The 9,664-nt window shown below is 52.6% G+C and overlaps 1 long non-coding RNA gene across 1 annotated transcript; it reads right to left on the minus strand.

The window, feature by feature from the left end:
* Positions 1-1,153: 1,153 nt before the first annotated feature.
* Positions 1,154-3,150, minus strand: LOC139004830 (uncharacterized). Its single transcript, XR_011470608.1, has 3 exons — positions 3,057-3,150; positions 1,586-1,680; positions 1,154-1,440 (listed from the first exon to the last, which is right to left on the minus strand). It is a non-coding gene; the product is annotated as an uncharacterized lncRNA (long non-coding RNA).
* Between the last annotated feature and the right edge of the window lie 6,514 nt (positions 3,151-9,664).

A 9,664-nucleotide genomic window follows, 5' to 3' on the forward strand; every position in this document is an offset into this window, starting at 1 on the left:
CTTATTTCTTCCCGTGACATACAGCAGCTAGCCGGTTTCCCCTTCACCTTACCTATGAAAACAAGCAGCGGAGCCCTAGCCGGTTTGGCTCCGTGGATAGCGCATCGGTCTGTCGACCAAAGAGTCCCAGGTTCGATTCTGGTCGAGGGCATGTACCTCGGTTGCAGGCTCCTCCCCGGCCCGGGCCCTGGTCAGGGCTCGTCCAGGAGGCAACCATCGATGTGTTTCTCTCACATCGATGTTTCTCTCTGTCTTTCCCTCTCTCTTCCGCTCTTCTTAAAAATCAATGGAAAAATACCCTCAGGTGAGGATTAAAAAAACACACCAAAAAACAAAAAACCGAGCAGAGAACCCTTGATTTCACAGGGTTTCTCACTGTACTTGTGGTGAGCGAGGATCCTCAGCCTTCTTCAAATATGTTGTGTGAGGAAGAAAATATATGTATATTTCAAGGTTCCTAGAAATATTTTTGAAAATATTGTTGATAGAGACTTCCTTGTTTACCGGAAGGAGGCATGAGTTGGGAAGGCTTGAAAAATACTGCCAGCGTAAATCACAAGTAGGAAAATGAAGCTCCTCCATTCGACTTGCTCACTTCAGGGCTGTGGCTTCATTTCTTCCCAGTGGAACTGCCCCCGGAAGAGAAGGTGGCAGGGTGATGCCCTGAAACAGGGTCATCAAATGTTCTAGAACAGTGGTTCTCAACCTCCCTCATGCCGAGATCCTTTAATACAGTTCCTCATGTTGTGGTGACCCCCAATTTCATTGTTACAAATTGAACATAATTAAAGCATAGTGATTCATCACAAAAACAGTATGTAATTATATATGTGTTTTCCGATGGTCTTAGGCGACCCCTGTGAAAGGGTTGTTCGACCCCCAAGGGGTCGCGACCCACAGGTTGAGAACCGCTGTTCTAGAAAAAACGGTGTTGCAATACAGTTGAGATTTGAAGCGCTCCGAGAATGGGAAGAGAGAATGCATGAAATGGATCAGAATGGAAGTAGAACCCCACCAATACCGATTAGCGGGTAAGGCACGGTTTTGCATAGTCCCCTCGTTTCTCTGTTTCGAGGTGTGTTCCAGTTGCACAGTTAATAAAACCTGAGCACTCCAGGTTGTTTTGATCTCATCACTAAGATGATGTTCTCTGTCTATGGGGCTGATGACCTGCTGTGCTTACGTCTCTTGCTTTGTGTTTTGCTGCTCATCCCTCCTGTTCGGGTCTTACCTGGAGCGGAGGTCGGTCCGCGTCCCTGGCTCAGCGGCCTTTTCTGTCCTCTGAGGCAGGGCTTGGGTACCAGGGCAGTTGCTGGGCTCCCTGGCTGGCAGGTTCACGCCTCTGATGATGATGAGCCGGGGCCCTGTCAGAACCCCCAGGTGGATTCCATGCCCACCTGTGCTTGGATTTCCAGCTGTGGGCCTGACAAGTGGCTTGTTCTGTTGGGGGAGTAAAGGAAGTGAAAAATACAAATGTACCCCTTTATCCCTTACCTTTGGGTTTGCTTATTCACCCTGCTTGTACATGACAATATATTATTAGCTTAGTATGTATCTTGCAAAGGACCGAATTTTCCCTACTTGCCTTGGAGGTCTGCTGGCTGAGTAACAGGCTGTGGGTAGAGTAAAAGTTGGCTCAGTCCAGGGTTGGTTTTTGAGCTTCTCCAAGGAACCCTGAAACTGGAAGATAAAAGAAATCAAGCTGCAGCATTGTTTTCTGCTCCGGCCCCCTTGGCGTCCTGGCCCCCCCTTCCTGAGGCTAATCCGATACAGTGTAAGGACTTCATTTTGCCCTAGAATTGTGACCAGAGGCTGGGCGAGGGCCCCGGCTGGCTGGGAGCCCGTGAGTAACCGTATGGGACTGGAATGCAGATAATGGCTTCATTTTCCGTCGGTTAGTAGGTGGAGACCTGTAGCGGCAGGCAGGATAAAGTGCTCCTGGAAGCCTACCCCGCATCACCCAGCCGGAGCAGAGTGGGCTGCCCCGCTGCAGAGCGCTGTCATTCCTTCCCTCCCACCTTCTGGAGAGTTCCACCCCTGACCCTGAAAGAATCGAAGGTGATGCTCCCTAGCTTTAAAGGTCAGGGGTCACAGCCTCACGCATTTCGGTGTCCTTTGCTTTGATGTCGCAGGTGATGGGCCTGGGGCCCCTTAGGGAGGCTGGGCAGCAAGGGGCCAGTTCCCCAGCCCCCACGGCCTCTCAGGCCCCACCCAGCCCTGACTGGAGGGAAGGGGGACACTCTGCCAAGTACCCCACCCCTGTCCCTGTCAGGCTGACCCCACTTTTGCCTCTGGGGTCTGTGAGCGAGTCAGTGGGGGGGTGGGGGGGTGGGGGGGGGGGTCTAGGTCACAGAGTGGGAACCAAGGCTATTCCGTCCAGACAGGACCTTGGGCTCAGAGTCTTACCCCGGCCTGCCCCCCCCCCCCCCCACTTCACCCACAGGACCTGAGGTGTGGATTTGAGGGGTCCCACAGCCGCGGGTCCTGGAACCCAGGCTAGGGGCAGGGCAGCGGGGACTCGCGGCTCTGCCCTTCAGGGTGCCATGGTCCTCAAACCCCCTTCCCTGCCTGTCCGGTGGCCATGCAGGCTCTGCACTGGGGTGACTGTCACCTCGTGCTGGTGGTGAAATGGCTTTTTCAGCAAAGGCCCGGGCGGGCCAGCCCCACAGCGAGTCCCAGGGACCCAGTGTCTTTCTGGAGGCGGCAGGCCCAGGCCACTTAAGGACGAGCTTGGGAAAAGCCACTATTAATCGGACACTCGCCTTGCGTTAGATTCGGAAGGAGCCCATTGGTAGACATGATCGTAGTTAATCTTCACAGAAGCTCTGTGAGTTCTTCTCTCCATGTTATAAGAAATTCAGAGCTTGAGGGTCTTGCCCAATGTCAGGTAAAGCGTGGGGTGCTGACATCAGCCCCGTGGCCCATCTCCACGGCCCAGCTCTCCCGCACGCCCCCGCCCCCCGCCTGCCGGCCCGTTTCCTCTCCCTCCTCCCTGCTCTGTCCACTGCCCTCTGGTTCTGCTGGGACCTCCAGGTGCTCCTCCAAGTTTATCTCACCCAGTTCTTCCTTCAATAGAAACTTCGCTGCAGCCATCTAATCAAGGCCCTTGTCCTTTTACACCGTGGCTATCCGAGGCCAGGGCTGTCCCGAAGGCCATTGTCCAAGGCAAGCCGTGCGTTCAGGCCTTCCTTCCGCCAGCCGCTGCTCTTCCGTAGTCTCCGGGGCCCGGGACGGGGGCGGATGTGGGATGTGCTGCCCCGGCCTTTCCTTCCCAATCACGTCGCCAGCCACTTGTCCACGAGAGGCGACAGCAGAGCCTGCATTCAGTTCTCTAGCCAGAGCCAGCAGTGCCTGGGCAGGAGTGGCCTGTCCCCAAGGCCATCCGGCGGACAGCTTCAGCCGCCGGGAGCCGGGAGCCCGCCCACAGGCAGGCCTTTCAGTCCCAGCGACTGGCCCTATGTTCCCGGGTTCCCTTTGCCCCCGCCATCCGTGCCTCTGGACCTGAAATGCTCGGGGCAAAGGTTTTGTTCCCGGGCGCGTCCTAACTGTTGTAAGGGGTGGCCCACACCGCACGTTAAAAAGGGGATGCCAACAGCACGGCCTTGTCCTTCCACACAGCCTCGGTCTCGCTCTCCCGCCCAGACCCGCAGACGCCCAGGGCCACGCGCCTTGTAAAGTCGCTCCGCGGCCACGAGAAGCGGGTGGAACAGACACATCTTGCTGTGTCCTCCCAAACCCGAGGCGGCATCGCGGAGTGAGGTGGCAATTTGACAGGTTTATGTTACGGTTTTGTTGAGCTTCATCCCATAAACTGATACTTACTTGGACATTATTTGGGATTAAAATAATCACATAATAAAGTCAAACCGGCTTGAATAGGAAATGTAAGCAGGGATACTCTCGTATAAAACTTGCCTTTTTTTTTTTTTCTGGGTCATAAAGCAAACAAAATAAGCTTACCACCTCCCATTGTTCCCCATATCTATACTAATAAAAAGATAATATGCTAATTAGACTGGATGTCCTTCCGGATGTCCTTCTGAACAAAGCCACGGTGGTGGGGGCCGAGACAGAGGTGGGTAGGGGCGATCAGGCTGGCAGGGCAGGGCAGTTAGGGGGCAACCAGGCAGGCAGGCAGGCGAGCAGGTAAGAGCCAGCAGTCCCAGATTGCGAGGGGTCCTGGATTGGAGAGGGTGCAGGCTGGGCTGAAGGACCCCTACCCACCCCGCTCCATGCATAAACTTTGTGCACCGGGCCTCTAGTTTTAATATAAAATCTTTCTCACCTTGTAATTTCATTTAAGCCTATTTTATTTTCCTGGGCCTTGGGCCTTGGGTAATTTCCTTAGGTAAATTTCAGTTACATCTGGTAGGAAAGCATACCACAGAGTTAAATGAACAGCCAACTGTCTTGATTAACTTCCACAGCTTCGCCAACACACAACCACAAAAATAAGATCATGTGATTGTAAAAAAAAAATTTCCTACTTCTTGACAAACTGGTTAACAAAAATCCACTTCTCCACCTTGTGAGATAAACTTCAGAGGGAAGCAGAGAGAGAAAAATGTGCCTTTTATGGAAACAATGATTTTAGCCACGTGAGCGTTGATTCCGAGCACACACGCAGTGGGAGAAGCTCGGCACCGTGGGAGGAACACGGGCGTCATGCGTTTGGACCCAGCTCCCAGGGGCTCGTGGCTTCACCGGGGGCCGTGGAACGACCGGCTGGGTGCAGAGCCGGAGCCGTGTGCTGGGCGAGCCCCGTGGGTCCTAGGAGGGGACAGATTGGTACAGCGTGACCAGGGTTCTTAGCCTGGGCTGCTCAATGCGGGGTCCCCAGTGGGTTTTCTTCCCGGCCTGCACACTCAGATGCCCGCCGCGTCCTTTATCCTCACACGGCTGTGGCCTTCGGACCGGGGAGACGTGTGGCAGACAAGCCTTGGTCTTTAGAGACCACGGAGGCTGCACAGCAAAGGGACTTGGTAAAGAGAGGCGGGTATTGGACTTCGGGTCCAGGATCATCACTCTACAGCAGTGGTTCTCAACCTTCCTGATGCCGAAACCCTTTAATACAGTTCCTCATGTGTGGTAACCCCCAACCATAAAATTATTTTCGTTGCTACTTCATAACTGTAATTTTGCTACTGTTATGAATCGTAATGTCAATATCTGATATGCAGGATGTATTTAGGCGACCCCTGTGAAAAGGTCGTTTGACCCCCCAAAGGGGTCACGACCCACAGGTTGAGAACCGCTGCTCTATGGGGTCAGGTGTCCGGGGTCAGGGGTGGGAAACCCGCCTCCCCCCATCGCTGGGACATTCTTTGCCACCTGATTATGCATTGATGATCTTGAGCTGATTATTCGTGGAGGAGGTGGAGGGGCTGTGGGTGAGGAAGCGGGGCATTCATTCTCAGGAGGGCAGTGGCTTGCAGAAGCCAGGCTGGCCCAGGGATGGCAGAGGTCACTTCCGACACCTGCTGGCATCCCCGTCTCCTGACCTAGGCTTGCACCAGGCGCCGAGAAGGCAGACGGGAGAGGAGGCCTCGCCCCTGGGCTGTGTGCCACCTGAGGGGATTATGGGGGCCAGGGAGTCACCTTCATTTTGCAGGTGTGGGTGTTGGAAGCCTCTGCCCTGCTAATGTGGTTGGAGGATGCCACCCCTTCCTCCTGTCCCCTCCATGCCCAGACCTCCTGAAGCCCCGGTCGTCTGCCTCCAGTGCTTGTCTCTGAGGAGGGCTTGAGCCTAAACCCAGCTGCACCCTGAGGGCTGGGAAATGGGGGTAAGGGGGTAGTGGGGGGGTGGGGGGGAGGCGATGTGGGGCCTCGCTTCCGTGGAGAGGAAAGGGCAGGGGAGCGGGGTTTGATGCCATGGCACTGAGCAGAGGTGGGGAAGAGCAGTCTGCCAACAACAGGGTGACAAATGGTGGCCAGAGGGCAGGAGGAGTGGCACATCATTTGGGTGTGAGCTCGATTAAGTTACTGAACCTCTGGGTACATTTGACATCTCCTCTCTTCCCTGTTTATCTGACCTGGAAGGTCTAAGTCAGTGGTCAGCAAACTGCGGCTCACGAGCCACATGCGGCTCTTTGGCCCCTTGAGTGTGGCTCTTCCACAAAATACCACGTGCGGGCGCCCACATACAGTGCGTTTGAAACTTCGTGGCCCATGTGCAGAAGCCACACTCAACGGGCCAAAGAGCCGCATGTGGCTCTCGAGCCGCAGTTTGCCAAGCCGCAGTTTTCCGACCACTGGTCTAAGTTTTTGGCACAGCCCACTCACAGGGATCACAGTGAGAACATATTCCTGGGTGCTGTTCCAGGGACTCTGATTCAGTCGGCGGAGTAGGGCCTAGGGGTGGGCTAGGGAAAGGGCTGGGGCGAGGCCAGGGACCTGCATTTTTCATTTGCAGGTAATTTAGAAAACTGACTCAGTTCCTGGCTGTGGGGTTTAATCAGTTCTTGTTCTTTTTGTCTTCTAATCACTGCCACCAGTTTTCCTGACCTCAGCTGTGCCCCTCACGATCCCGTGCCCCTGAGAACGGCTTGCTCCTCCACCCCAGGGCACAGCGCGGGCGTCCATCCCGTTCCTCTGGCCCGGAGGCCTCCCTGCCCCTGTTGCTGGTCTTGGAGGTGCAGTCCTGTTGCCCTTCGTGAAAAGCAGTGGTTCTCAACCTTCTGGCCCTTTAAATACAGTTCCTCATGCTGTGACCCAACCATAAAATTATTTTCGTTGCTACTTCATCACTGTAATGTAGCTACTGTTATGAATCGTAATGTAAACATCTGATATGCAGGATGGTCTTAGGTGACCCCTGTGACAGGGTCGTTCGACTGCCAAAGGGGTCTCGACCCACAGGTTGAGAACCGCTGGTGAAAAGCCTTTGCCCCCCCCCCCCCCCCCCCCCCAGCTGCCTGAGTGTTGACCTCCCTTCCGTTCTGTGGAAGTACCTACAGGACTTCCTTATGATGCAGTGTAGTGACAGCTTGTGGAAGGAGCGAGGGCATTGGCTCAGGCAGCCCCTTACCCTGGGCAGGTCACCCCCCCCCCGCCCCCCCAAAGTCCATCCTACAGGGTTGCTGAGGCGGGAGTGAGAGAATACACGGGAGGGGACTTTGTGCCTGGGACATAGGATGTGTTTAGGTAAATGTACTTTCTCCTCCTTTTCCTTTGTGTCCTAAATCCCCAGCTGGACCAAAAGGCCCTCGAAAGAGAAAGACTGTGCTTTCTGTTCCTCTCTGTTCTCAGCTTAGCGCTTACAGCTCAGTAAGTAATAATACAAAAAGTAGCAGCAGTTGGAGTGGAAGTGGTAGTACAGAAATAGCCAATTTATAAAGTACAGTGGGGCCTTGACTTACGAGTTTAATTCGTTCCGTGACGGAGCTCGTAACTCAAATTACTCATATGTCAAATCAAAAAGTGAACGAGTGAGACACGTGATGCTGGGCTGATGTTGTGGTGTTCACTGTGACGTTCGCTGCGCCAACTAGCGGTGGGGTATCTGAAGCTGGCTCGTAACCCGAATTTTAGCTCGCAACTCAAAGCAAAAAATCGGCCGAAAGACGGCTGGTATCTCGAAAAACTCGTTAGTCGGGACACTCGTAAATCAAGGCCCCACTGTACTTGCTATACGCCAGCACTGCCCGGAGCATCATTCATTTCATCTTCTCCACAGAGCTTGGAGGGAGAGGCTGTGATTAACTCAGAGGAGGAGCCTGAGGCACAGAGTGGCTGAGTAACTTGCCCAGGGTCACCCAGCGGCCGGCAGGCCATGCTGCAGAGCCAGTGTGTGAACTCAGAAAGCCTGGCTGCCACCTTTGAACTCCGTTAGCCCTTAAATAAGACAAAAGCTCTTGTTTGAACAGAGTGGCTCATGCACTGAGATAGAGGCAGCTTCACTGACTATCAGCACGTGGTCCGTCCTGTTTCATCTGTGCCACCTCCCGTGCCTTCACCTCCACTTTGGGTGATTTTGAAGCAAGTCCCAGGCATCATGTACTTTCAGTGTGAATCGTTATCTTCTGTATGTACCTCTGAGTGAGGGTTTTAAAAAATTATATGATCGCAATGCCCTTATCCCATTTAAAAATATTATCGGTTGTTTCTTGACACCAACTCTCCAGTTTGTGTTTAAATTTCTCTGATGGCTGCACAGACATTTCTTACCGTTCCTTTGTGCAGAGCAGGGCCCAAACAAAAGATAGCCTATTTTTAATAGTGACTTTTAAAGCGAAGGACCTGAACACGTGCGCTTACTGAACTTCACTCAGTAAACATTTATCACACGCCTGCGTTTTGCAAGGGGCGATGAAAGGTATTTCCAAGGAGATGCCAACCGGCCATGGGGACTGGTTGGGTTTAGACAACAGTCGAGGGTAGTGGCCCATTTTGCCTCTGAGGCTGGAACCTGGTCTGAGTGGCACAGCGGTAGAGCTCTTGACGGAGACAGGGAAGGTGGAAGGAAGAAACAGCCCTGAAGAAGTGACGGGTATGACTTGGGTGTGTTCTGCATTCCATTCTTCATCTCTCCCTTTCCACTTGATTCTTCATCAATGGCAAGTGTAACATCCTGATGTCAGCTCCCCCCCACCCCCCCCCCCCCCGCCCCCCCGCCTTAAAAATGGATAGGAATTTGGATGTTCTTAGCGATGAGTCTTTGAGTAGAGAAAATAAGCGTGCGGGGGTAAATGCATGCATGTTAGCGGCATAATCCCCGTGCTGACAGATGGGAGTTGTAGGATACAAGCTTTTCTTGTTCAGCCTTGGCTCTCATGTCCTGGAAAATGTCTTCTCAAACTAGTAAGCGTTCAGGGGCCTGGGCGTGCACGTCTGTGAAATAGGTCTGTTGGCTTTGAAGGTATTCACCCCTTTGTTTGGGGGACCTTGCTCACTCCAAAGGAAAGTGTCTTGACTTGCCTTGTGTTTGATGGACTTTTTTTTCTGTATTTAACCAAGATGGCCCTTTAAGACAAGACGGGTCATTGTGTGGACACTAAAAATCGCTGCTGAGACCTGCTGCCTCAGACAGGAGTCCCATCAGGTCGGCCGGCGTTGGGACAGGTACCAGGAAGCAAGCATTGGGCCTGGGTGCCAGCCGGGAGGTTAGAACAGCAATTTGCTCATTTCGGCTGTTTTATGAGCAGCCTTTATAAGGCTGACTAACGTCTTCCACAGACATCTTGCCAATTCACATTAAGAAAGAGATCTTAGAAATAAACGTTTACGGTTTCCCTATTCCAAGGGGGTAGTTTTCAGGTGTTGAAAATCTGTCATCTTTGTCTTGGGCTGTAGAATGATGTTTGATTTATGTCTGGATCATTTTTTTTATACTCATGAAAAGGTATTTTCAAAACTGAATTGTGGAACGACGAGGTTTTCTTCGGCAAGACATTTAGTTAATCTGCTGTGCTTTGAATTTAACTCTAGGCACACACGTTCTTGTTTGAAATACTAAAAATATTAATCTCTGTATTCCATGTTCTTTAAGACTGCCGTGGCCTTAAAGACCGCAGATGGCTCCTAGACTTACTGGTGTGATCACTACATAAACGTTGAATCGCTATGCTGTACACCTGAAACTCATGCATGTCAATTATAATTAAAAATAAATTAATAAAGATAGACTGCTGCGGGGTTGTGAGTTACGGTAGCAGCAGAGAGAAAA

Source organism: Myotis yumanensis, unplaced genomic scaffold (assembly GCF_028538775.1).
Source record: "Myotis yumanensis isolate MYYU_CA2020_CCGP unplaced genomic scaffold, mMyoYum1.0.hap1 SCAF_3, whole genome shotgun sequence".
NCBI classification, from domain to species: domain Eukaryota; kingdom Metazoa; phylum Chordata; class Mammalia; order Chiroptera; family Vespertilionidae; genus Myotis; species Myotis yumanensis.